We start from the raw sequence: 24,987 nt of genomic DNA, 5'->3' as shown, positions 1-24,987 counted from the left end.
CCTAAAAGTAATTTGTAAACTTTAACTGATCCACTTTTATCATGATTAATTAAGAGCATTTGTTAAACTATAAATTTTCCAAATTTTATTTTATATAACTATTTTGGTATGAAAAGAAATTTCTAGGTAACACAATCTAGAAAGCTTAAAGTAACAAAATAATTAGAAGAAAGGAAAGTTTTCCAACGAGTAAAGTCTGTTTATGGCACTTTCATCCCACTACCACTACACCAAGTTTAAAGCCATCTGATGAGCTTATGAAAACAATTTTTGAAACTGAGTATTCTAAGCCAAAAGTTTTCAGGAGTACCAAATCTCTCACAAAAACTGTCAATCTTAGAAACCTTAGAAGTATTCTGAGATGCAGGAGGTAAGAATTAACAGACAAGCAGCAGAAATACTAAAACACTAACACTCTTGGTTTGAGTTTGGGCTGTTAAACTTCCTGCAAGCCAGGCATGGTGGCTCACACCTGTAATCCCAGCACTTTAGGAGGCTGAGGCGGGCAGATCACCTGAGACTAGGAGTTCGAGACCAGCCTGGCCAACATGGTGAAACCCCGTCTCTACTAAAAAGACAAAAATTAGCTGGGCATAGTGGTGTGTGCCTGTAATCCCAGCTATTCGGGAGGCTAAAGCAGGAGAATCACTTGAACCCAGGAGGCAGAGGTTGCAGTGAGCCAAGATCGCGCCATTGCACTGCAGCCTGGGCAACAAGAGCAAAGACTCCGCCTCAAAAAAAAAAAAAAAAAAAAAGAAAAGGAAAAAACAAAATGCTTGCCATTAAAAAAAAACAAACAACATGGTGAGTCCTTTGACTTAAATATGCCACAATGATCTCCAAAGCCTGAACAAAACTAAGTCCATTAATAAAAAATAAAATCCCTAATCCATAAGCCAAAACATGTAGTGCTTTTAAATATGTGCTAGCTCCTTAGTAAGAGACAATTTTCGGGCTGGGCGTGATGGCTCACATTTGTAATCCTAGCATTTTGGGGAGGCTGAGGCAGAAGAATCACTTGAGCCAGGAGTTTGAGACCAACCTGGGCAACATAGCAAGATGCTGTCTCTAAAGCAATATATTTTTTTTTTTAAGTTAAAAAGAGGCCAGGCACGGTGGCTCGAGCCTGTAATCCCAGCACTTTGGGAGGCTGAGGCAGGCAGATCACCTGAGTGAGGTGAGGAGACAGAGAACACAGACTGGCTAACATGGCAAAACCCCGTCTCTACCAAAAATACAAAAAAATTAGCCAGACATGGTGGCACGTGCCTGTAGTCCCAGGTACTCAGGAGGCTGAGGCAAGAGAACTGCTTGAACCCAGGTTGGCAGTGAGCCAAGATCACGCCACTGCACTCCAGCCTGGATGACAGAGCAAGATTCCATCTCTATAAATAAATAAATAAATAAATAAATAAATAAAGTTAAAAAGAGACAACTTCTGACCTCAACTCTGGGCAGAGGTGTATTCATTCAGGAATATGGATATGAAAACTGTGGTTTATATAGCTTTATAATTTCCTAAGAATTGAGAATCACATTTCTCAAAATGAATGGTGGGGAGGGGGAAGTTAGAGATGGCCAAAAACAAAAATGTCCCTCTTACATTTATTTATTTGAGTCAAGTCTCACTCTGTCACCCAGGCTGGAGCACGATGGCGTGAACTTGGTGCACTGCAAGCTCCACCTTCCAGGTTCAAGCAATTCTCTGCCTCAGCCTCCTGAGTGGCTGGGATTATAGGTGCAAGCCACTACGCCCAGATAATTTTTGTATTTTTTTTAGTGGAGACAGGGTTTCACCATGTTGGCCAGGCTGGTCTCGAATTCCTGACCTCAAGTGATCCACCCGCCTCAGCCTCCCAAAGTGCTGGGATTACAGACGTGAGCCACCGCACCTCCAGCCCTCCCTATCTCTTATAAAGGAATGGTTTGTACATACTCTTCAGGAAAATATTTCTTTGGAGAAACAGTTAGGTTGAAGGACCTGGACACAGAAAGAAATGGCTTTCTTCTCAATTTCTCTAATTTTTTTTTTTTTTTTTTTTTTTTGAGACAGAGTCTCGCTCTGTCACCCAGGCTGAAGTGCAGTGGCGCGATCTCGGCTCACTGCAATCTCTGCCTTCTGGGTTCGAGCGATTCTCCTGCCTCAGTCTCCCGAGTAGCTAGGATTACAGGTGCGTATCACCATGCCCAGCTACTTTTTATATTTTTAGTAGAGACGAGGTTTCACCATACCGGCCACGCTGGTCTCCAACTCCTGGCCTTGTGACCCACCTGCCTCGCCCACCCAAAGTGCTGGGATTACAGGCCTGAGCCACTGCGCCCAGCCTTCTCCAATATTTCATATTCATTTCTTTTATTTGTTAACATAATTTACTCAGCATTTATTATGTATCAAGCACCCTAATAAGATCCTGGATATAAAATGCTAACACAATAAAAATAAGATTCCTGCCTTTGTAGCATTTACAGTCTAGTGAGAAAAAATACATTTAAGAACCCCCAAAAATCTCATAAAATAATCACATACTAGGCCAGTGTGGTGGCTCACGTGTGTAATCCCAGCCTTTTGGGAGGCCGAGGCGGGTGGATCACTTGAGGCCAAGAGTTGAAGACCAGCCTGGCAATACAGCAAAACCCCATCTCTACTAAAAATGCAAAAATTAGCTCGGCGTGGTAGCATGCGCCTGAAATCCCAGCTACCTGGGTGGCTGGGGCATGAGAATCATTTGAACCCAGGAGGCCGAGGAACCTAGAAAACAGAGAGGCAGATGGAACCTAGAAAGCAAAGAGAAAACAGCAGCAGGTAAAGTTGAAGAGGTAGGCAGGAACAGAGAAAATGGAGCCATGCATATCAGGAAACTCGCCTACCAGTATATAAGGACAAGTATTGACTGCAGGACTATATATTATTTCACCCCTTATTCTGAACTACCTAAACCAGAATATAATCCTTGTGCGGATAGCAACCACATTTTCGGCAGATTCTCAAACAACTTTCATGCAACATCTAGCACGTGACAGATTCTGTACATATATACATATATATACTATTTCCTCAAATTTAAACTTTTCTAAAAACATCCAAACTACCTACCTTAGTTGGGATTAAACATATATTTAGTAATATTGAATCAGTTGACCAAAAGCCTACATGCAAGAGGATCTTCAGGATAAAGCAATGGAAGATTATTTGCAAACATCTCAAGGACTGACTGAACTGATATAAAACTCAGCTGTTAAGAAGCCTCTGGGCCGGGTACAGTGGCTTATGCCTGTAATCCCAACACTCTGGGAGGTCAAGGTGGGTGGATCATTTGAGGTCAGGAGTTCGAGGCCAGCCTGGGCAAGATGGTGAAACCCCGCCTCTACTAAAAATACAAAAATTAGCCGGCTGTGGTGGCAGGTGCCTGTAGTCCCAGCTACTTGGGAGGCTGAGGCAGGAGAATCACTTCAACCTGGGAGGTGGAGTTTGCAGTGAGCCAAGATTGCACCATCACACTCCAGCCTGGGACAAAGAGCAAGAGTCTGTCTCAAGGAAAAAAAAATAAAAGTTTCTGAAAGCCTTCTCAGAAGAGAATAAGCAAGGGAACTTTTTTCTTACCAGAGCCAACAAGGACCTTCACACAGCAAATGTTCCTACTCTAAAGATATACAGGTTTAATTTTAATTCCAACCCACAGAAACTATTAGCTACAACGGAAAAAATGTCTAATGTACGTTTATGGCAAGACACACTAGAAGTTTTGCTTAGTTTCAAGCATATGACACTGGTTTTGGCCACAGGTATAGAGTCAGAAATATTACTACACTGTAATTTAAAATAGCATCCCTCCTAATCCTTGTGAACAGGTACAAGAGTCACAGTTAAAAACAAGGAAGCTTCTATGCAAAGGTTAGGGCTCGTCTTCTAAGAGCTTTTTTTAAATGTCGAATTTATTTTTTAAAAAAGAGGGCCATTGCTATGCAGAAAGAATGTCTAGGACAACATAATTTTTTTCTTTTTTCTTTCTTTTTTCCCCCTTTTTTGAGACAGGCTCTCACTCTGTCACCCAGGCTGGAGTGCAGTGGCACAATCACAGCTCACTGCAGCCTCAACTTCCTGGGCTCAAGCAATTCTCCTGCCCCAGCTCCCGAGCAGCTGGGACAATAGGTGTGCACTACCACGCCTGGCTAATTTTTCATTATTTGTAGAGATGGGGGTCTCACTATGTTGCCCAGACTGGTCTAGAGCTCCTGGACTCAAGCAATCCTCCTGCCTCGGCATCCCAAAGTGCTGGGATTACAGGTGTGAGCCACTGTGCCTGGCCCCTTAAAATACATATTCTAAGAGAAGAAAAAGTTGGAGGGTTTTTTTTGTTTGTTACATGTATGTTGTAGTGTTCTGGCAGGGAAAGATCAAACAGGGAGGGAAGGGGGACTAAAAAGTCAGGCAGGCTAAGTACTGGGAGAATGGAGCAAAGGAACCTAGACAAGTTAGAACAGTCTATCAAGAGCTAACACACAGGGTCTGAAAAAGGGCTTGAAGTTCACGTGAAAGGCAATATAGTATAGAGGTAAAGAGCATAGATTCTTAACCCAGGCCAGCAGGATACAATCTCAGCTGTACCACTTACTAAGTGTGTAGCACTGGATAGGTTTCAAATCCACTTTGTCCCTCAATTTCCTTATCTGCAAAATGGGATAAGAGCATCTATCTCACATAGTTGTTGCAAAGAGTAAGAGTTAATATACGTAAGGAACTTGGTACACTGTCTGCCACATTGCAATGTTTTCATTTATAATAAATACATATTTGGTCTTTGTCTTCATTCCTGGCACTGAGGTCCTAAAATTGGACCTTGAAATTTCCTAAGAATAACAAAGGTAAAAGGGGTCGTCTTTTGTTATTCATAACAGGTCCGTTTCAACCATACCTGAGTTTATGTTAGTGAGCTGACTTTGGAAAACCCTTATGGATGAAGGCTGGTTGCCAGGGAAAACAATCATATGATCAGAGGATTAGAACTTGCAGCCCCACAATACTCTGACTTCTGGGGAGGCAAGAGGGGCTGGAGATTGACCTACTCACCAATGGCCAATGATGTCATTAATCATGCCTACATGATGAAGACTCCAAAGAAACCAAAAAGGACAGGGTTCGGAGAGCTTCCAGACTGATAAACCCAGGCAGTGTTGGAAGGGGCGGGTATGCCCAGAGAAGGCATGGGAGCGCCACACAACCCCCTCATAGCTCACCCTATGCTTCTCTCCCATTTGGCTGTTCCTGAGTTATATCTTTTATAATAAATTGACAAATTTAAGTAAACGGGCTTCATAAGTTCTGTGAGTCATTCTAGCAAATGATCCAACCTGAGGAGGGGGCTGTGGAAACCTCTGATTTATAGCCGAGTCAGAGAGAAGTTATGGATAATCTGAGGACCCACCACTATCGACCGTCATCTGAAGTTGGGGGCAATCTTGTGGGCCTGAGCCCTTAACCTGGGGGGGTCTGCACTAACTCCAGGGAATTAGTGTCAAAATTGAGTTAAATTGCAGAACACCCAGTTAGTGTCCAGATGGTTGGAGAATTGGTTGTTGGGGGGGTGGGGACCACACATCTGATATCATCAGAGGTGGAGTGTTGAAAGGAGTAGTAGAGTACAGAAAAAAACAAAACAGTGTCTGTCTTTCCTCTTCATGCACTGTAAACTCTAAGTGTTAGCTATTATTATTTTAAATATATTTATTTTTGCTGGAATTCTTACAAAATCCACTTAGAATTCCTAGAATTCTAGAATTCCATATTCTAGAAATATGTCTATGTTTTCATGATTTTTGTTTTGGAGGCTTTTGTTGTCGGTGGTGGTGGTTTTGTTTTGGGTTTTTTTTTTTTTTTTTTTTTGAAGCAGGGTCTCATTCTGTCGCCCAAGCCAGAGTGCAGTGGCAGGATCTTGGCTCACTGCAACCTCTGCCTCCCGGTCTCAAGGGATGCTACTGCATGGTCTCTTTTAATAAAGTTAGTCTAATCTGTGCTTAAGGGAAACAATAAAAAAGATGTGTCCACTTGTGAGGCAGAATTTTAAATGTAAAACTACCCCTGAGTGAGTTTAGGCTTGGTGGGACCCAAAAAATGAGTGAGGATGGGTACACTGGGGTAGAAGGAAATTTGGGGATAAAACTCAGGGTCACCTATAGAGATGGTCCTTCTCACTTAGAGACCACCCTCTAGAACTCTTCTCAAACCTTGGAAGGTTTTGTATATTTCATTTAATCAGTTCACTTCTTGGCAAAAGATCAGGGTTGAGAGACGAAGGCAATGTAGGTAGAAAAGAAGCTCACACACTTGGTTTTGTTTTAGCATTACCTACCAGTGCTGCCCCCTCTTCTCATGCTTGCTTACTTCCTTCAGGAGTCATTTTAACTCCAACCTCCTAGTGTCCAAACTGGCTCAAAGCACTCCAAAGTGGAGGTGAAAGGCAATCACCCTGATTTGTAATACCCAAATTGAGACATTTTTCTGTTGTACATAAAGCAAAAAAGCAACAGAATGTTCCATAAACTTAAAAAGTTAGAACAATCACACCCACTCATGGGTTCTGAAAAGTACAGTAACGGAGTCAGGCTAGGACAAAGGCCTAAGAGCAGAGTCTGGGTAAAAGTGATCAATCTAGTTTCACTTTGGAAACTGGATAGAAACGTGGGAATAGAAACTAGCAATGGAAGTGAGACTCCATGAGGTAATTTTTGCAATAGTTGTTGGCTTTATAATTAATAAGAGATAAGAGAATTTTAACCTAAAGGTCATTTTAAGCTTACAACAACTAGAGACAATTTTATTACAAGTTTTAAAAACTAACTTTATTGAACTTCAATTCAGACACAATAAACTTCACCTAGTGTACAATTCAATGCATTCTGACAATGGTATATACCTGTATAACCATGACCATCAAGAGATGTATTTTCATCCCTAGGGTTTTCTTGTGTCCCTTTGTACTCAATGTCTCCTTCCACTTCCAGCCCCAGGCAATCACTGATCTGCCGTCACTAGAGAAACCTGAATTTTTTTCCTCATACAATTTGAAAAATTGAGATATAATTCACATACTATAAAGTTCAACCATTCAAAGTGCATAATTCCATAGTTTATCGCCACTATCTAATTCCAGAACATTGTCATTGCCCCCAAAATAAACCCTGTATCCATCAGTTACTCTTCGTTTCCTGTTCTGGACATTTCATTTAAACCGAATCACACAATATGTGGCCTTTTGTGTCTATCTTCTTCCATTTGGAAAATGTTTTTAAGGTTCATTCATTTTTTTGTAGTTGTTTTTAAGACTGAGTCTCGTTCTGTCACCCAGGCTAGAATGCAATGGCTTGATCCCCATTCACGGCAACCTCCATCTCCCAGGTTCAAGCGACTGTTGTGCCCCAGCCTCCAGAGTAGCTGAGACTATAGGCACACACCACCATGCCTGGCTAATTTTTTGGTATTTTTAGTAGACATACGGTTTCACCATGTTGCCCAGGCTGGTCTCAAACTTCTGGGCTCAAGTGATCCACCTGCCTTGACCTCCCAAAGTACTGGGATTATAGGCATGAGCCACCACACACAACCAAGGTTCATTCATTTTATAACATATATCAACAGTATTCTTTTTATGAGTGAATAATATTCCATTGTATGGATATACCATATTTTGTTTATTCATCAACTGAAAGACATGTGGGTTGTTTCCACTTTTTAGCTATTTTGAATATGCTGCTATGAACATTTGTGTGTGTATTTTTACATGGACAAATGTTTTCAATTTTCTAGGATATATATCTAGAAGTGGAATTGCTAGGTCACAGGATCTATGTTTAACTTTTTGAAAAGCTGCTAAACTGTCTGCAGTTTTTAAACTTCATTTTGAGATAATTATAGATTCACATGTAGCTATAAGAAATAATACAAAGAGAGGCCGGGCGCGGTGGCTCAAGCCTGTAATCCCAGCACTTTGGGAGGCCGAGACGGGCGGATCACGAGTTCAGGAGATTGAGACCATCCTGGCTAACACGGTGAAACCCCCGTCTCTACTAAAATACAAAAAAAAAAAATTAGCCGGGCGAGGTGGCGGGCGCCTGTACTCCCAGCTACTCGGGAGGCTGAGGCAGGAGAATGGCGTGAACCCGGGAGGCGGGGCTTGCAGTGAGCTGAGATCCGGCCATTGCACTCCAGCCTGGGCAACAGAGCTAGACTCCGTCTCAAAAAAAAAAAAAAGAAATAATACAAAGAGCTCATGTATCCTTTACTCAGTTTCCTCCAATGGTAACATCTTGCAAAACTACAGTACAATATTACAACCAGAATACTGGCACTGATACAGTCAACATACACATTTCCATCACCCTAAGGATCTCTCACATTGACCTTTTATAGCCACATCTACTTTCAGCCCCACACCATCCACAGGCCCTGACAATATGAAGAACCAATCTGTGCTTCATAGCTATAATTCTGTCATTTCAAGAATGTTACATAAATAGAATCATACAATATGTAACATTTTAGGATTGGCTTTTTTTACTCAGAATAATTCTCAAGAGTCATTCAGGGTGTTTTATTTCTAAAAAGTTTGCCCCTTTTTAAAAGTTGCTAAGTAGCATCCCACAGTCTGAATTAATTAATTAATTAATTATGAGATGGAGTCTCACTCTGTCATCCAGGCTAGAGTACAGGGGAGTGATCTTGGCTCACTGCAACCTCTGCTTCCTGGGTTCAAGCAATTCTCCTGCCTCAGCCTCCCAAGTAGCTGGGACTATGTGTGCCCGCCACGTCTGGCTAATTTTTGTATTTTTAGTATAGACAGGGTTTTACCATGTTGGCCAGGCTGGTCTCCAACTCCTGACTGCAAGTGATCCGCCCACCTTGACCTCACAAAGGGCTGGGATTACAGGCATAAGCCACCACACCCAACCTCAAATGAATTTCTGTGTATGGTACAAGGTAAGAGTCAATGTTCTCTCTCTCCTCTTCTATTTTTTTTTTTTTTTAAGATGGAGTCTTGCTCTGTCGCCCAGGCTGGAGTGCAATGGTGCAATCTCGGCTCACTGCAACCTCCACCTCCCAGGTTCAAGTGATTCTCCTGCCTCAGCCTCTCATGTAGCTGGGATTACAGGCGCACGCCACCATACCCAGCTAATTTTTGTATTTTTCAGTAGAGACGGGGTTTCACCATGTTGGCCAGAATGGTCTCGATCTCCTGATTTCGTGATCCACCCACCTCAGCCTCCCAAAGTGTTGGAATTACAGGTGTGAGCCACTGCACCCAGCCCTCTTTTAATTTTCTTTACAGATAGCCAGTTCTTTCCTGGTTTGTAAGTTTTTATTTAAACCAGAGTTAGAAAACTAATTAAAATAACACTACCTCTAAACACTCAAAACCACTGCCATGACACAATCCTGCCATTTCAGTAGAAGAGAAAATCCCCACACCTTTCCCTCAGCTCAGAGAGCACAGGACTGAGCAGCAAGCTCCACCAGTTTGTAGGAGTTCAACTTCCAGACAGCAGGGAAATGTCTTTCTTTGAAGTTATTACATGAGTTCACACTGAAGGGAAAGAAGAAAAGTGAGTCTTATCATTTTCCCAAGATGCTGTGAGATGTGTTGGATTTACTCTCACTCATAATTGTGCAGGATGGTTGTTCTGTTTTGTTTTGAGGCAGGGTCTCACTCTGTCACCCAGGCTGGAGTGCAGTGGTATGGTCTCAATTCCCTGCAACCTCCGCCTCCAGGGTTCAAGCGATTCTCCTGCTTCGGCCTCCCAAGTAGCTAGAATCACAGGTGCAAACCAAGTAGCTAGAATCACTGGCTAAGTTTTGTTTTTTTAGTAGAGACGGGGTTTCACCATGTTGGCCAGGCTGGACTCCAACGCCTGACCTCAAGTTATCCGCCCTCCTCAACCTCCCAAAGTGCTGGGATTACAGACATGAGCCACTGTGCCCAGTCACAGGTGTGTTCAGGATGGTTTCAACCAACACCAATAGAACCAACTAACAATAGATGGCCTTCAGCAACACAGAGGGGTAGCACAAAGATCAGTAGTTTGAAAATCAGGTCACAGGCAGTCCACGCTATATGATCTTGGGTAAGTCACTTAACATTCTTAGCCCCCAGTTTGTTTACCTGTAAAACCAAGGTTTGTTATCAGGTCATGTCTAAGATCCTTCCCATTTAAACATTCTAGAATGTCAAAAATAAGCCTATTCGTTCTTTCTTTGAAAAATCAAGAAAAATGGCAAAAACAAAAAAAGTTGTCAAATTGTGAACATTTATCGAACACAGAGCACTATACTAGGCACAGCTTCGTATTTTTGTTTCCTGTTTTACTCTATTCTTCCATACTAATTAGATATCATATAAATCCCACATATAAATCCAACACATCTCATAGCATCTTGGGAAATAAAAATAAAATATCTTTTGGAATTGAACTTCTCAACTTTCATATGCATGTAACAATCTTTTTTTTGAGATAGGGTCTCACTTTGTGGCCCAGTTGGAATACAGTGGTACAAACACGGTTCACTGCAGCCTTGACCTCCCAAGCTCAAGTGATCCTCCCACTTCAGCCCCCCAGGTAGCTGGGACTACAGGTGTGTGTCACCATGCCTGGCTAATTTTTGCATTTTTTTGTAGAGATGAGGTTTCACCATGTTGCCTACGCTGGTCTCGAATTTCTGACATCAAGCAATCTGCCCACTGTGGCCTCCCAAAGTGTTGGGATTACAGCTGTGAGCCACTGCATCCCACAAATAATCTTTTCAAAACACAAATTGTGATTCTGCAGGTCTGAGGTGGAGTTTGAGATTCTGCATTCCTAATAGGCTTCCAGGTGATACAAAGGCTGCTGGACCTTGGAACACACTTTGAGTAGCAAGGTGTTAGAAGAATACGGACAGAGTATCTGTTTGAGTAACCTAATTAATGCTGATACTGAAGTTTTCAGTTCTTTACATAACCAAATAAATTAGTCTTATGGCACTGATTTGAGGAATAGAATCTTATTGATTCCCAAGAGAATATACTAAGATAACAGTTCAGAAAATCAAGTTTAATTAATATTTTAATTCCTCAAGATCCTATTTGCAAGGAAAAACAGAAAAACAGAAAATCAGAAAGATACAGCATACATGAATTGTTAAGGACAATTTTCACACCCTACAGTCAATGAACAAAATATATTACAGAAATGCACTTTCAAATAATTAAAACAGGCTGGGCAACATAGTGAAACCCTGTCTCTCAAAAAAAAAAAAAAATTTAGCTTGGCCTAGTGATGTGCACTTGTAGTCCCAGCTACTCAGGAATCTGTGGTGGGACGACCACCTGAGCCAGGGGAGGTCAAGGCTGCAATGAGCTGTGATTATGTCACTGTACTCCAGCCTGGGCAGCAGAGTGAGATCCTGGCTCAAAAAAAAAAAAAAAAGCTACACAAAGAAATAATTTAAACATTTTATACTAACACCACCACTTTATGCCTACAAGAAATCAGATTATCCTTACCCAACAAAAACAAACAAAAAATTTAGTGTGTTGTTTTTTGATAGAAAACTTGAGAGGTTCAGCAAATTGAGAGTAAATGAGTGTACACAGGAAGGAGTTACAGCTCTGCCAAGAACATGGCCTAACACAAACACTGCAAAGATAAATTTCAATAAATCTTACAAAATAGAAACAAAGGCAAAAATGTAAAAGAGATTTATACAAACTCAACTGGTCAGAGGGAACAGTTTAATGGGATGGAGTGCCTCCTTATCATGCATTGCTTGGTCAGTACAGCACTTTGACTGCAGAGGTCCCAAATTAACAGCTCTATCTTCTAATCATTATGCTTCCACCCATTTTCTCCCTCTTTTAAATGTACCTACCTGTGTACGTACATACACACAATTTAATATGAGCTTTGTTTTGTGTGTGTGTGTGTGTGTGTGTGTATGTTTTGAGACAGAGTTTTGTTCTTGTCACCCAAGCTGGAGTGCAATGTCGCAATCTCGGCTCACTGCAACCTCCACCTCCCAGATTCAAGCAATTCTCCTGCCTAGGCCTCCCAAGTAGCTGGGATTATAAGCATGGGCCACCACGCCCAGCTAATTTTTTTGTATTTTTAGTAGAGATGGGGTTTCGCCATATTGGCGAGGCTGGTCTTGAACTCCTGACCTCAAGTGATCCGCCTGCCCCAGCTTCCCAAAGTGCTAGGATTACAGGGGTGAGTCACTGTGCCCGGCCAACATAAGCTTTATTGGAATACAAAAGAAATGTATGCACATCATCGAAAATCAGAAAGATACAGGAAAACCCAAAAGATGAAAAAAATATAATGTCCCCCATGAAATCTCACTACTCAGAGATAGTTATTCATATTCTGGTGTACAGCCTCGAAGCCACTTTTCTAGAATTATACAGATCAGTGGTAAACATTATTCCACATTTTCAAAATTATTTTTAAACAATTTTGTAAAGATGGAGTCTTGCTGTGTTGCCAAGGCTGGTCTTGAACTCCTGGGCTGGACAGGAAACTGGCGGGGAGGTCTGCTTGAGCCCAGGAGACAGAGGGTACAGTGAGCTGAGATTCCACCACTGCACTCCAGCAGGAGGCGACAGAGCAAGACCCTGTCTCAAAAAATTATAAAAATATAAAAAACCAAAACTACAATGTACACTTATCAAAGAACAACAGCTAAGAAGGGGAAATTACATTTTAGTATAAATACATAAAATTTTGATTCATATCCACTGAAAATGTTTCAAGGACACCTGGGGGTCCTCAGACCACACTTTGAAAACCAATGCGCTATATTATAGTGCCTCTTCAGTTAGGGCACACTATACAAACAGTTACAAGGCATGGTCTCAGGAACACACTTAACCTAAAAAAAAATCCTAATTTTGGTACATCACCTATTCAACAATTATTAAGTGCTTACAATGTAGAAAGTATTCTTATACATTTACAATGTAGAAAGTATTCAATGTAGAAAAATCAAAAAGGAAAACGAATCCTCCTTGTGGCACTTACATTTTACAAAGAGATAGCCACAACCAATAAACAAATGAACTATCAATTCTGTCAAATAAGTGGTATGAAGGAAAATAAAAGCAAGATTTTATAAAATAGGATGGTCAGGGAGTGCCTAACTGAAAAAGTAACTTTTCTTTTCACTTTTTTCTTTTTTTTTAAGAGACATGGTCTTGCTCTGTCACCCAGGCTGGAGTGCAGTGGCACAGTCATAGCTCACTGCCGCCTCAAATTCTTGGGCTCAACTGATCCTCCCCACTCAGCCTCCTGTGTAGATAGTACTACAGGCACATGCCACCATGCCTGGCTAATTTGTTGTTGTTGTTGCTTCATAGAGACAGCATCTCACCATGATGCCCAGACTAGCCTTGAACTCCTGGCTTCAAGTGATTCTCCCTACTCGGCTTCCCAAAGCGCTGGGATTATAGGTATGAGCCACCATAACGGGCCCAAAAGGAACATTTAATCAAAAATCTCAAGGTGATGCAGGAGCAAGCCATGAGGCTACTCAGGGAAAAGTGCTCTACATAGAAGGAATAACAAGTACAAAAGCCCTGGTACGGGAGCTAAGGTGCTCAGGGACAGCAAACAAAGCCAATATGGCTGGGGTAAAATAAGCAAGGGAGAGAAGAGAAGGAGATAAAATCAAGAGTTATAAAGCAGTTCATGTGGGACTTTGTAGAGCAGTATAAGGACTGTGGCTTTTCCAGTGAATGAGAATTACTGGCAGGTTGTGAGTACGGAGGGATATGACCTGATTAATTTTAAATGGATCATGTAATAAATAGTGTTTAAACTCAAAAAGCTGAATTAAACACCTGTTCCATCTCTTACTGTGTGCCCTTAAGCATTTGAGCCTCAGTTTCCACTGTAAATTGTGAAGATACAGACACTGCAAAAAGTTGTTGTGAAGATCAAACAATATACATAAGGCTGAGGGGCTTACGAGCAGTGACTTACGCCTGTAATCCCAAAACTTTGGGAGGCAGAGGTCGGAGGACTGATTGAGCTCAGGAGTTGAAAACCAGCTTGGGCAACACAGCAAGACCTCATTTTCACAAAAAATAAAAAACTTACTGGGGCAGAGGAGGAGAAAAAAATATTGGGGTATAGCAGTGCACGCCTGTGGTCCAGCTACTTGGGAGGTTGAGATGGGAGGATTGCTTGAGCCAGGAAGGTTGAGTCTGCAGTGAACACTACTGCACTCTAGCCTGGTGACAGAGCAACACCTTGTCTCAAAAAAAAAAAAAAAAAAAAAAAATATATATATATATATACACACACACACACACACACATTACAATATTTATAAATTATGACAGACTACAAAAATTTCACTACTGAGTTTGTTTGCACTATGTAGTTGCCATATATTCCTCTTTTCTAAGCCCTCTATACTCACCCTACTGCCACCATCATCCATTTATGCAACTTTGCCATGAGATTAATGCCCCAGACCTCTGATACTATGAGCTCAGCCAGATACTGCCCTTTAGCTTGATGAGTGCAAAGCAAAGAAAGTGGGGTTTTTTTTGTCACTGATGGCAGAGTGGTTTTTCAGCATTATTTTCCTTGTTGTTACAAGGAAAATCTTTTTTAAAAATAATGCATGTGGTAATCATAAAAGTGAAGTTCCAAAAAAACAAGACTTTATAAGTCTCATCTTTATTTAATTTGGCACTGTTTTAATAAAGCTAAAACTGTTAGTTCTTGGTCTTGACAGCTTGCCTCATCCAAAAAGAAACAAAAAGGAGGGAAAAAAAAGATGCTGACTGACAGATGAATTCAAATTTCTTTGATCTGCGTCCTAACTCTAAGGGGACTTCAGATAAATCAGTGAATCAGAGAAGGGGCAGTAAGATGTAAGCCAGAATACTGATGACAACAGCTGTCTGTCTACCTACCTGTCTTCTGAGATCATCATTAAAGTATGAGATCACCAAGACTAGGGAATACAGAGTAAGATAAGATGGAGGTACACTGGAGAACTATGAGGCCTGTCGCATTCTGACTCCACTTCCCAACGGGCAGAAGGTGAATACCCAGGCACTGGTTTTTATCTCCACCTCCTAAGATGTGAGTCAGTCTGAGTAGTGATAGAATCCTATAAAGGAAAAACCCAAAGAAAACCAAAATCTTTGGGAAAAATTATAAACAATCTCATATATTAGAGGCCTCTGATGGTTTCTTTGAAATGGGTCAATTTCCTTATCTTAAAGTGGAGGGCAAGAATTTTCTACCTAAGGTTTCCCTACCTAAGGTTTCTCTCAAACTCTAAAATCCCTTGAAATATAAAAAAAAGTGGCCAGGTGCGGTGGCTCACACCTGTAATCCCAGCAGTTTGGGAGGCAGAGGCGGGAGGATCACCTGAGGTCAGGAGTTCGAGACCAGCCTGACCAACATGGAGAAACCCCGTCTCTACTAAAAACACAAAATCAGCGGGACATGGTGGTGCATGCCTGTAATCCCAGCTACTCAGGAGGCTGAGGCAGGAGAATTGCTTGAACCCGGGAGGTGGAGGTTGCGGTGAGCCCAGATCGCACCACTGCACTCCAGCCTGGACAGCAAGAGTGAAACTCCGCCTCAAAAAAAAAAAAAAAAAAAAGTATGTTCTTTTAAAGTCCACATTAATATTTAGAGCAAGCGTGTACATCCTGCAGCCTAGGATGGCTTTGAATGTGGCCCAACACAAATTTGTAAACTTTCTTAAAACACTATGAGATTTTTTTTTTTTTTTGCAATTTTTTTTTTTTTTTTTTTTTTTGTGTGTGTGTGTGTGTGAGCAACATGGCTGTTTATTTCACCTGGGTGCAGGCGGGCTGAGTCTGAAAAGAGAGTCAGCCAAGGGAGATAAGGGTGGGGCCGTTTTATAGGATTTGGGTAGGTAAAGGAAAATTACAGTCAAAGGGGGGTTGTTCTCTGGCGGGCAGGAGTGGGGGTTACAAGGTGCTCAGTGGGGGAGCTCTTTGAGCCAGGATGAGCCAGGAAAAGGAATTTCACAAGATAATATCATCTCTTAAGGCAAGGACCGGCCATTTTCACTTCTTTTGTGGTGGAATGTCATCGGTTAAGATGAGGCAGGGCATTTGCACTTCTTTTGTGATTCTTCAGTTACTTCAGGCCATCTGGGTTTATACCCGATTTAAAATTGGTGAGATATTCCTTGGGCTGTTGAGTCTGAGGACCAGAGGTCATAGGTGGATCTTTCTCATGGAGCAAAGAGCAGGAGGACAGGGGATTGATCTCCCAAGGGAGGTCTCCTGAGCCAAGTCACAACACCAAAATGTCATGCGCGTCTGTGTGAAGAGACCACCAAACAGGCTTTGTGTGAGCAATATGGCTGTTTCTTTCACCTGGGTGCAGGCGGGCTGAGTCCGAAAAGTTTTTGCAATTTTTTAAAAGCTCATCAGCTATCGCTAGTGTTAATGTATTCCAAGACAATTCTTCTTCATCCATTGTAGCCCTTGCCAAAAGATTTAGAGCATTAAGAGATCCAAAAAGTAGGTATTGCTAGTGCAACCTGGAGTTTTTCATCAGTTTTATAGACTTCTGAGTGATGTGAACCCAAATGGGGCAACTTCCTTAAAGAGTTAACATACTATCAAAAAGGGCAAAACTTATTTGTCCACAATCTGCCCTATGATAGTTCCTTTTAACCTCATTTTTACTAACTGCCACTCCCCTCTTGATCCATACTATTCTCAAACATACAGTGCAGAGACAAACTGTAATGATTAGCGAACTAGAAGTTAAAAAAAAATGCAGGAATTTTAAGTATACAGATATCAAGGAAGGAGAGACTAAATGGACTGAAGAAATATTTTATTTTTATTTTTTGAGATGGAGTCTCGCTTTGTCGCCCAGGCTGGAATGCAGTGGTGCGACCTAGGCTCACTGCAATCTTCGCCTCCCGGGTTCAAGAGACTCCCCTGCCTCAGTTTCCCAAGTAGCTGGAATTACAAGCGCCCACCACCACGCTTGGCTAACTTTTATATTTTTAGTAGAGATGGGGTTTCACCATGTTGGCAAGGCTGGTCTCGAACTCCTGACCTCAAGTGATTCGCCCACTTCAGCTTCCCAAAGTGCTGAAGAAATATTTTCAAAAATAAAACAGATATTTTCAAATAAATAACATGTATGTGGCACAAAACCAAAAAGATTTTAAAGTACACAGTTAAAAATAAAAGCATTTTCTGAAGGATAAATCAAAGAGAACACTTAGAAAACTTCAGTATATAGGTTGTGCTGTTTTTCTTAGGCTGGTTAGTAGGGTGCATTAATCAAATCTTATAATACTTTATATATTCTTTGGCATTTACGGAGCACTCTCATAACAACAACAAAAAGTCTCTTCCACCCCAGCTCCCCAGTTCTCTATTCCCCTTTACTGAGGCAGCCACTGTTATCAGCTTCTGTGGTCCTTCCAGAGACATTCCGTGCATGGACAAATGTGTGGGTGTGCACACAGACATACATGCACAAGACAGAGAGAGAAAAAACAAAGTGACTCCCTAACTGTGCCTCATTAAGATCAGGTTTATGTCATGGACCAAAGCATACCTCAGGAACTGTTTCAATCCTTTTCTGTCCCGCAAGTGACAGAAGTGAATTCACTTCTGTGAATTCTGTGAATTCTGTCCCGCTGTTGTTATAACTAAGAGGACTGCAGTGGCTGGATACAGCTTAGGGCCCGTCTAGTCAAAGCCTTACACATTAGCTGTCAAGAGCCAAGTCCTAGCATTTCTCCATTCTAAAACACACCAGAGTCAGTACAACGCCCCCAAATTCCCTAAGACTTAGCTTCAGAAATTCCATAACGTCCATCTTATTTGTTTTGTTGTTGTTGTTTGTTTTTGTTTTTTTGTTTTGTTTTATTTGAGGCAGGGTCTCACTCTGTCGCCCAGGCTGGAGTGCAGTGGCACAATCTCAGCTCACTGCAGCCTCTTCCTCCTGGGTTCAAGCGATTCTCCTGCCTCAGCCCCCCAAGTAGCTGGGACTACAGACATGCACCACCATGCCTGGCTAATTTTTGTATTTTTAGTAGAGACGGGGTTTCCTATGTTGGCCAAGCTCGTCTTGAACTACTGACCTCAAATGATTCACCTGCCTCCGCTTCCTAAAGTGCTGAGATAACAGGCGTGCGCCACTGTGCCCAGCCCCATAATGTCCATCTTAGATCATTCATTTTCTAATCAAAATTATCCAGATATGTTTCCATAGTAGCGAGAAAAGCTCTAACTGTGGTTTGATCAGAACACTTACATTCAGCAATAAACATCATGAGCAGACATGGCATACTGCACATTCTGAGATGCAGAAGAATTCCAACTTTGAAAGCTATTTTTCAACATCTGCTTTGGACAAGGATTGGCTAAAATACAGGATGGTGGGTAGAAGATTCATTTCTTAATGTAAGAACAGATCTCAAAATACTTCGATAAAATCTTGATTTAAAAGTTTATACTTGTGAAAAAAAACAAAAAAAAGTTTATACTTGTTTCATTAAAGTATGACAATCTAAATTTCATTACTCTCTTTCATTCAAAAATACTTACTGTATACCATGTGCCAGTATCAGAAGCCAATATATAGATTAATATATTGCCCTTGAGAAGCTAATAATCTAATTAGGAAGACATATACATCTGACTGGTTCCAAAGGTCCAGTAAGAGACCACCAGCAGTGAGGAGGATGAAAGTTTTATTTTGCTTTTTTGAGACAGAATCTTGCTCTGTCACCCAGATTGGAGTAGAATGGCATGATCACAGCTTGTTGCAGCCTCGACCTCCTGGGCTCTCCCACCTCAGCCTCTCAAGTAGCTCTGACTACAGGTGGGTACCACCATGCCTGGCTAATTTTTTTTTTTTATTTTTTGTAGAGATGGGGTCTTGAACTCTTGGGCTCAAGCAATTATCCTGCATCAGCCTCCTGAAGTGTTGGGACTACAGGTGTGAGCCACCATGCCAGGCCTGAAAGTTTGTATATAACATACACGAACATGTCTCACCAAAACCCCCAAGGTCGAAATATGCAAAAGAAAATTGTTCATAAATATACAACGTACCCTTGAAGTTTGCTATCATATTCAATATCCTGAAGTTTTATTTAGGGTAAAACTTTCCATCCTGAATTCTGTCAACAAGGTTTACTTTAAAGCTCTCATTAAATAGCAGTCTCACCTATAAAGCATATATTCATACAGGTCAAAATTTTCTATTGCTAGAAAATTTATGGCTCATATGTTTTATCTACTGATAAAGTCTAAAAGTCCTGACTTCTCAGAGAATGGCTTTTAGTTCACTGAGGCTTCATAACAGATGCTTTTTCATTTCCTATCATAAAGAAAGACAATATTTTACTATATAGCTGTCATATTACTATTAGAATCCAGGTAACAGCTACAGCACTTCAGAACAAAACAGTAGCAATTTTACAAAACCAACACATTGCTAATGTTTTTGATCATTTAGGAGGCAGCTACTGGAGATATCAGTTTGCTATTACTTTCTATATCCAGAGTCTCTCCACTTTTACAAACATAAACAAAAGAAAGAAGTTCACATACATGCTATTTTTGGCAGACCTTTCATTCAACCTGCATCCAACACTCCTGTCAATTTTGTTTCACATACTATCATCCTTTGTAAGTTTTATGAAGTAGCTGGTTCAACAGATGGGTGGCTAGCCCTGCCCAACACATGCCGGAAAGGAAAAACAGCTCTTAGCAGGCAAGACAAGAAAATATTAAGTATGTCCCTTTCCCTCTTAAGGCTGAGAACACTGAGACTACCTAAGAAGAAAGCAAACAATCTTTTAACCTTTATAAAGTTACTGGACTGAGATGATTTGTAAGTAACAAGGTGATTTTAAAAAGGGAGAGAGTTCAAATGCTAAAATCTAACCCTCAAGATAAAATAGGCCCTTGCCCACACATAGCAAAGAACCGGAATAGAGAGGAAAAATAAATTCAAATTAGTGTAACTGGGAGCTTTTTCATCAAAGACAGATGGAAAGCATTCGGATAAGCACACTGTCTTGTTTAGAACACAAAGCTCAATAGATCTGTAGGAGGAAAAGGAAAGAACCTGAAAGACACAGCCTATATGCATAAAAAATGACTCATTACCGTCATATTAGTAAAACCAGAAAGAACAAAATGGTAGTGGTATCTGTCTTCTTTGCCCCTTCCCTGATCGTAAGCTTTATTAACCAGATAGTATCTGATCCTGTCTTCAACTGATGTATACCTATGTCTTTCAACATACTACCTAAAATGCTCCCCAAGGAGAACAGTGAGACCAGTTCTGCCAGAGACAGTATCTGCCAGAACCAAGAAGTCTTATTTCCCTTTGAGTGAAAGCCAGTGGATGGGGAAGAGGTCCCCAAATGCCACTTGTCTGAATCTTTTAAGATATGCTCTCAAACAAGAAAACACTACAGATTACATTTTAGTAGAGATCTAAAAATAGCAAAAGAACATTCCCTATTTTTAGATATCTGACTTCCAAGTGTAAAAACACTAAAAGAAACCATTAAAAACTAACTGTATTTTTTAAAGGTTTTAAAAAACTCTCAATTGGAAAACTGTTTTTAGAGATAAAATGTCAAAAATCCTGCCTTGTGTTGACTGACTCTTTGCTCAAACTTACCCATCTCCAAAATTCGGTCCTAATCCTATGTGTTATTAAGGACATTTCCACAGAACCAAATGATACAGAAAGGATATACCACAAACAAGAAAGAACAGCAAAGAAAAAAAATTTAAAGATGCTTTCAGAAAAACAAAGAGTGTAGACTAATGATTAAAGACAATGTATAAAACAGCAAAGCAATTTAATTGTCCTTCATTTAAAACAGTGCCACAGACAATACAACACTTGATTAAGAAGATGAATAGTTTTTTTCTCAAATAGGTCTCCTCGACTGAATAGTCTTAAAACCAGTAAGCATCTAATTCAAAACTTTCGGAATAACTAGAATTTGCAATGAGAGAAAAATTAATAAAAAACTGAAAATGCAGTACATTTCTTCCTCCCCATTTGACCAACTTTTTTTAAAGAAGCCTATGACAAATAAGATTTGTAGGAAATTATTAGCAAATTAGGAAATTAGGATCTATGGGAATTACCTGATTGTACTGCCATCATTAACATGTCAGGTTCCAGTAGAGTCATGACGGATTCTTCCAGAAACAAAAGTCCACAAATATACTGAAGAAAGTCAAAGTCACAGAAGAAAAGCTGTCTTGAAAGGCTATGGAAAGCTTTCACAAATTCAATCTGATGCCTTACGCTCAAATCAGACTGTGAGAACTCACTCCCCTTCTCAGTGCAGTTACCAATTTATCCACCCTTCAGGCGAGTCAAGATGACACAAAGTTGAATTACTGCCGACAGGAAACCAAAAAGCTCTCCAGTTAAGACACACTAAGTGTGGTTAGAACAGTGAGTGAGCTCCTCCCCTTGCTATTTGTCTCTGGAGGAGGGGAGAGACATATATAAAGAGACTTTCAGAAAACAGATCAACTGCTTTTTTCCTCTCTTTATAAGAGAAGATGAGGTTTTGTTCAAAATCCTACTATAAAAGACTGCTGTTAATGCAGTTTAGTGGAACAGATTAAACACAATCCAAACAACTCAACCTCATGAAAGAAGCAGTCCAATTACTGACCCATTGAAGAGAGGTGGGGAAGAGGATTAAACACATATAAACACATATATACAAAATGTAAGCTGCATAAATTTTCTGAAAAAGAATTCCAACGGCTTTTTTATCTGTGGTATTTATAGATAACAGGCTAAGGAAGTTGAACATTTAACTACAGAAGCTCAACTATTTCTCCACCCCCACTCCAATTAAAATATCTGTTTCAAAAAGTCATCTGAAAACATTCCGAAACTGTAATCTGTCTTTCAGATCTGTCAATCCCCTAAAAAAGCCTCTTACTTATGCTTATATTAGATATACGGTCTGTGAATAGAGAGCATACTGATGTTATTTGATTTTATTTACTTTTTTTGTATGTTTGAGACAGGGTCTCACTCTGTCGCCCAGACTGGAATGCAGTGGTACAAACATGGCTTACTGCAACCTCGACCTCCCAGGCTCAAGAGCTCCTCCCACCTCAGCCTCCTGAGTAGCCAGTCTCAAACCCCTAGGCTCAAGCGATCCGCCCACCTTAGCCTCACAAAGTGCTGGGATTACAGGCATGAACCACCACTCCCCACAGCACCTTTCATTAACTGATATTCAAAATAATGATATTAAGATTACTTTCAGCCTATCTGATTGACTTTTTAAAAGTTGGAAACTAAGAATTCATGTTTGGTATGTTTATCTAGAATTCCTCAGTCTTTCTGGTTAACTATCAGCCTGTATGTGAAAGCTGGCTGCTGCAAACAGCCCAGCAAATACCTTAATGCTTACATAGTAAACAAATGGTAAATAAAAGCACTAGGAAACCTTAAGAGAGAAAATAGTCTCAGAATGACTGAAGGCAATATTTTGTTATTAGTAAAGAGAAGCAATGCAGATTTGGGGTGAGGGAGACTCAGTACCAGAGAGAAAAACTTCCTTCCTTTCTCACTCCAAGAACATCATGTTTAAAAGAAAAGCCAGAAAAGCTCTATATAGAACTGTGGGAATGACTCAACAGGCAAAGAGTAGCAGCCAGTGTGGGCTAAATGCTGCTCTGGGAAGGCAGAAGCATCTCACTGGCCCCTTCTGGCAACCAAATTCTCAAACTGACTTATGAAAAACAGGTAAATTTCAACTCTGAGTCTACATGACAGTCTGGTCAAAGGTTAGCAATTAAGGGAAAAGCATCCCAAAAAGGTTGAGAAGATTGAGAGATTGAGTCATTCCTTGGTCCTTATGTGGGCTGTATAATTTGCTGTGTGAGGAGTTTCTTGTTCTTCTTCTTTTTTTTTTTTTTTTTTTTTTTGAGAGACAGGGTCTCATTCTGTTCCCCAGACTGAGTACAATGGCATGATCTCGGCTCACTGCAGCCTCAACCTCCCGGGCTCAAGTGATCCTCCCACCTCAGCCTGCCCGTAGCTGGGACTACAGACACATGCCACAACACCCGGCTAATTTTTGTATTTTTAGTAAAGATGGAGTTTCACCATGTTGCCTAGGCTGGCCTTGAACTCCTAAGTTCAAGTGATCCCCCTGCCTCAGCTACCCAAAGTGGTGGGATTACAGGCTTGAGCCACCACACCTGGTCTTTGTTAAATTTACTTTGTCTCTCTAGTAATGAGGGTTTTCAAATGAAACAAGTTTTTACAGTTCGGTACTTACAGGAAAATAAATACGAAATTTTAAGATTACTGCACAGAAGATGGTAGGAAGGGCAGAGGACTGTCTCCCTCCTGCCAAAACTGTTCACCCTAGAAGAGAGCATGTAATGCTACAGTGTCAATACTCCAGCGCCACAGGAGATACTAAGAGTTATGCGATAGGAGTAACAAACATAACATCTCAGTTGATTTGACTTTTTCTTAGCAATTCCACACCCATTATCTCATTGGCACTTTGAGGTAAAAAGAGCTAAATAAAAGAAAAACAATTTTTTAAACAGTAATCTTTAAAAAATAAAACAAGCAGCAATGTAATCTTTCTCAATTGCTAAGATTTTGCATTTACTCTCAAGAGTATTAGCACAGCAACATTCATTGTCAAAATTCTAAAAGTTACAATTCTAAAAGTCTGAACCCCTGTGAAAGCTTCAGTTCCGTTATGTTTTTGCGCAAATTAGTAACACTTCGTAGAAAAAGAACTAAAGTAAACTTTAACAAGGGCTCTGCACAAATGAAGATGACTTCAAGTTAACAGCACCAAGGGAATGAGAGATAATGATCTTAATTTCCAATAGAACAAAAGCTTTGCTTCTAATCCTAACTAGCAAATCAACACAAATTTGATATGATCTACGGTCTCTATTAATTCACTCTAAAGGGACATTATACTGTAGGATATCAATATAGTTGTTTTTTGTTTTTTGTTTTTTTTGAGACAAAGTCTCACTCTGCCACTCAGGCTGGAGTACAGTGGCACAATCTCGGCTCACTGCAACCTCCACCTCCCAGGTTCAAGTGATTCTCATACCTCAGCCTCCCAACTAGCTGGGATTACAGTCGCCCACCACCATACCCAGCTAATTTTTACATATTTTTTTTTTAGCTGAGATGGGGTTTCACCATGTTGGCCCAGGCTGGTTTTGAACTCCTGGCCTCAAGTGATCCACCAGCCTTGGCCTCCCAACGTGTTGGGAATCCAGGCATAAGCCACGGCACCTAGCCTAGTTTTAAATTTTTTAACAGTTTTGGCAGTAATTAACGATTTTTTTTTTTCTTTTTTTTTTGAGACAGAGTCTTGCTGTGTCGCCCAGGCTGGAGTGCAGTGGCACGATCTCGGCTCACTGCAACCTCCACCTCCCAGGTTCAAGCGATTCTCCTGCCTCAGCCTCCTGAGTAGCTGGGATTACAGGCGCACACCACCAGCCTGGCTAATTTTTGTATTTTTAGTAGAGACGGGGTTTCACTATGTTGGCCAGGATGGTCTCGATCTCCTGACCTCGTGATCTGCCTGCGTTGGCCTCCCAAAGTGCTGGGATTACAGGCATGAGCCACTGCACCTGGCCAACAACAACTATTTTCTTAACATAACTATAATATTTTCACACTTAAATTTTATAAATTCCTTAATATCAGTTAAACAATCAGTGTTCAAATTTTCAGTTATCTCTCTCTCTCTTTTTTTTGAGACGGAGTCTCGCTCTGCCGCCCAGGCTGGAGTGCAGTGGCCAGATCTCGGCTCACTGCAAGCTCCACATCCCAGGTTCACGCCATTCTCCTGCCTCAGCCTCCCGAGTAGCTGGGACTACAGGCGCCCGCCACCTCGCCCGGCTAGTTTTTTGTATTTTTTAGTAGAGACGGGGTTTC

General features: G+C 40.9%; 1 protein-coding gene and 1 long non-coding RNA gene across 2 annotated transcripts in view; one reads left to right on the top strand and one right to left on the bottom strand.

Moving 5' to 3' along the window:
• Positions 1–24,987, bottom strand: part of MRTFA (myocardin related transcription factor A) — a 221,309-nt gene that overhangs the window by 97,710 nt on the left and 98,612 nt on the right.
• Positions 8,946–13,545, top strand: LOC144331740 (uncharacterized). The gene is made up of 4 exons (XR_013399110.1): positions 8,946–10,113; positions 10,505–10,579; positions 10,665–10,860; positions 13,380–13,545. It is a non-coding gene; the product is annotated as an uncharacterized LOC144331740 (long non-coding RNA).

The sequence above is a fragment of the Macaca mulatta genome, chromosome 10 (genome assembly GCF_049350105.2).
Source record: "Macaca mulatta isolate MMU2019108-1 chromosome 10, T2T-MMU8v2.0, whole genome shotgun sequence".
Taxonomy (NCBI): Eukaryota; Metazoa; Chordata; class Mammalia; order Primates; family Cercopithecidae; genus Macaca; species Macaca mulatta.
This window is presented reverse-complemented; position numbering and strand designations above follow the sequence as displayed.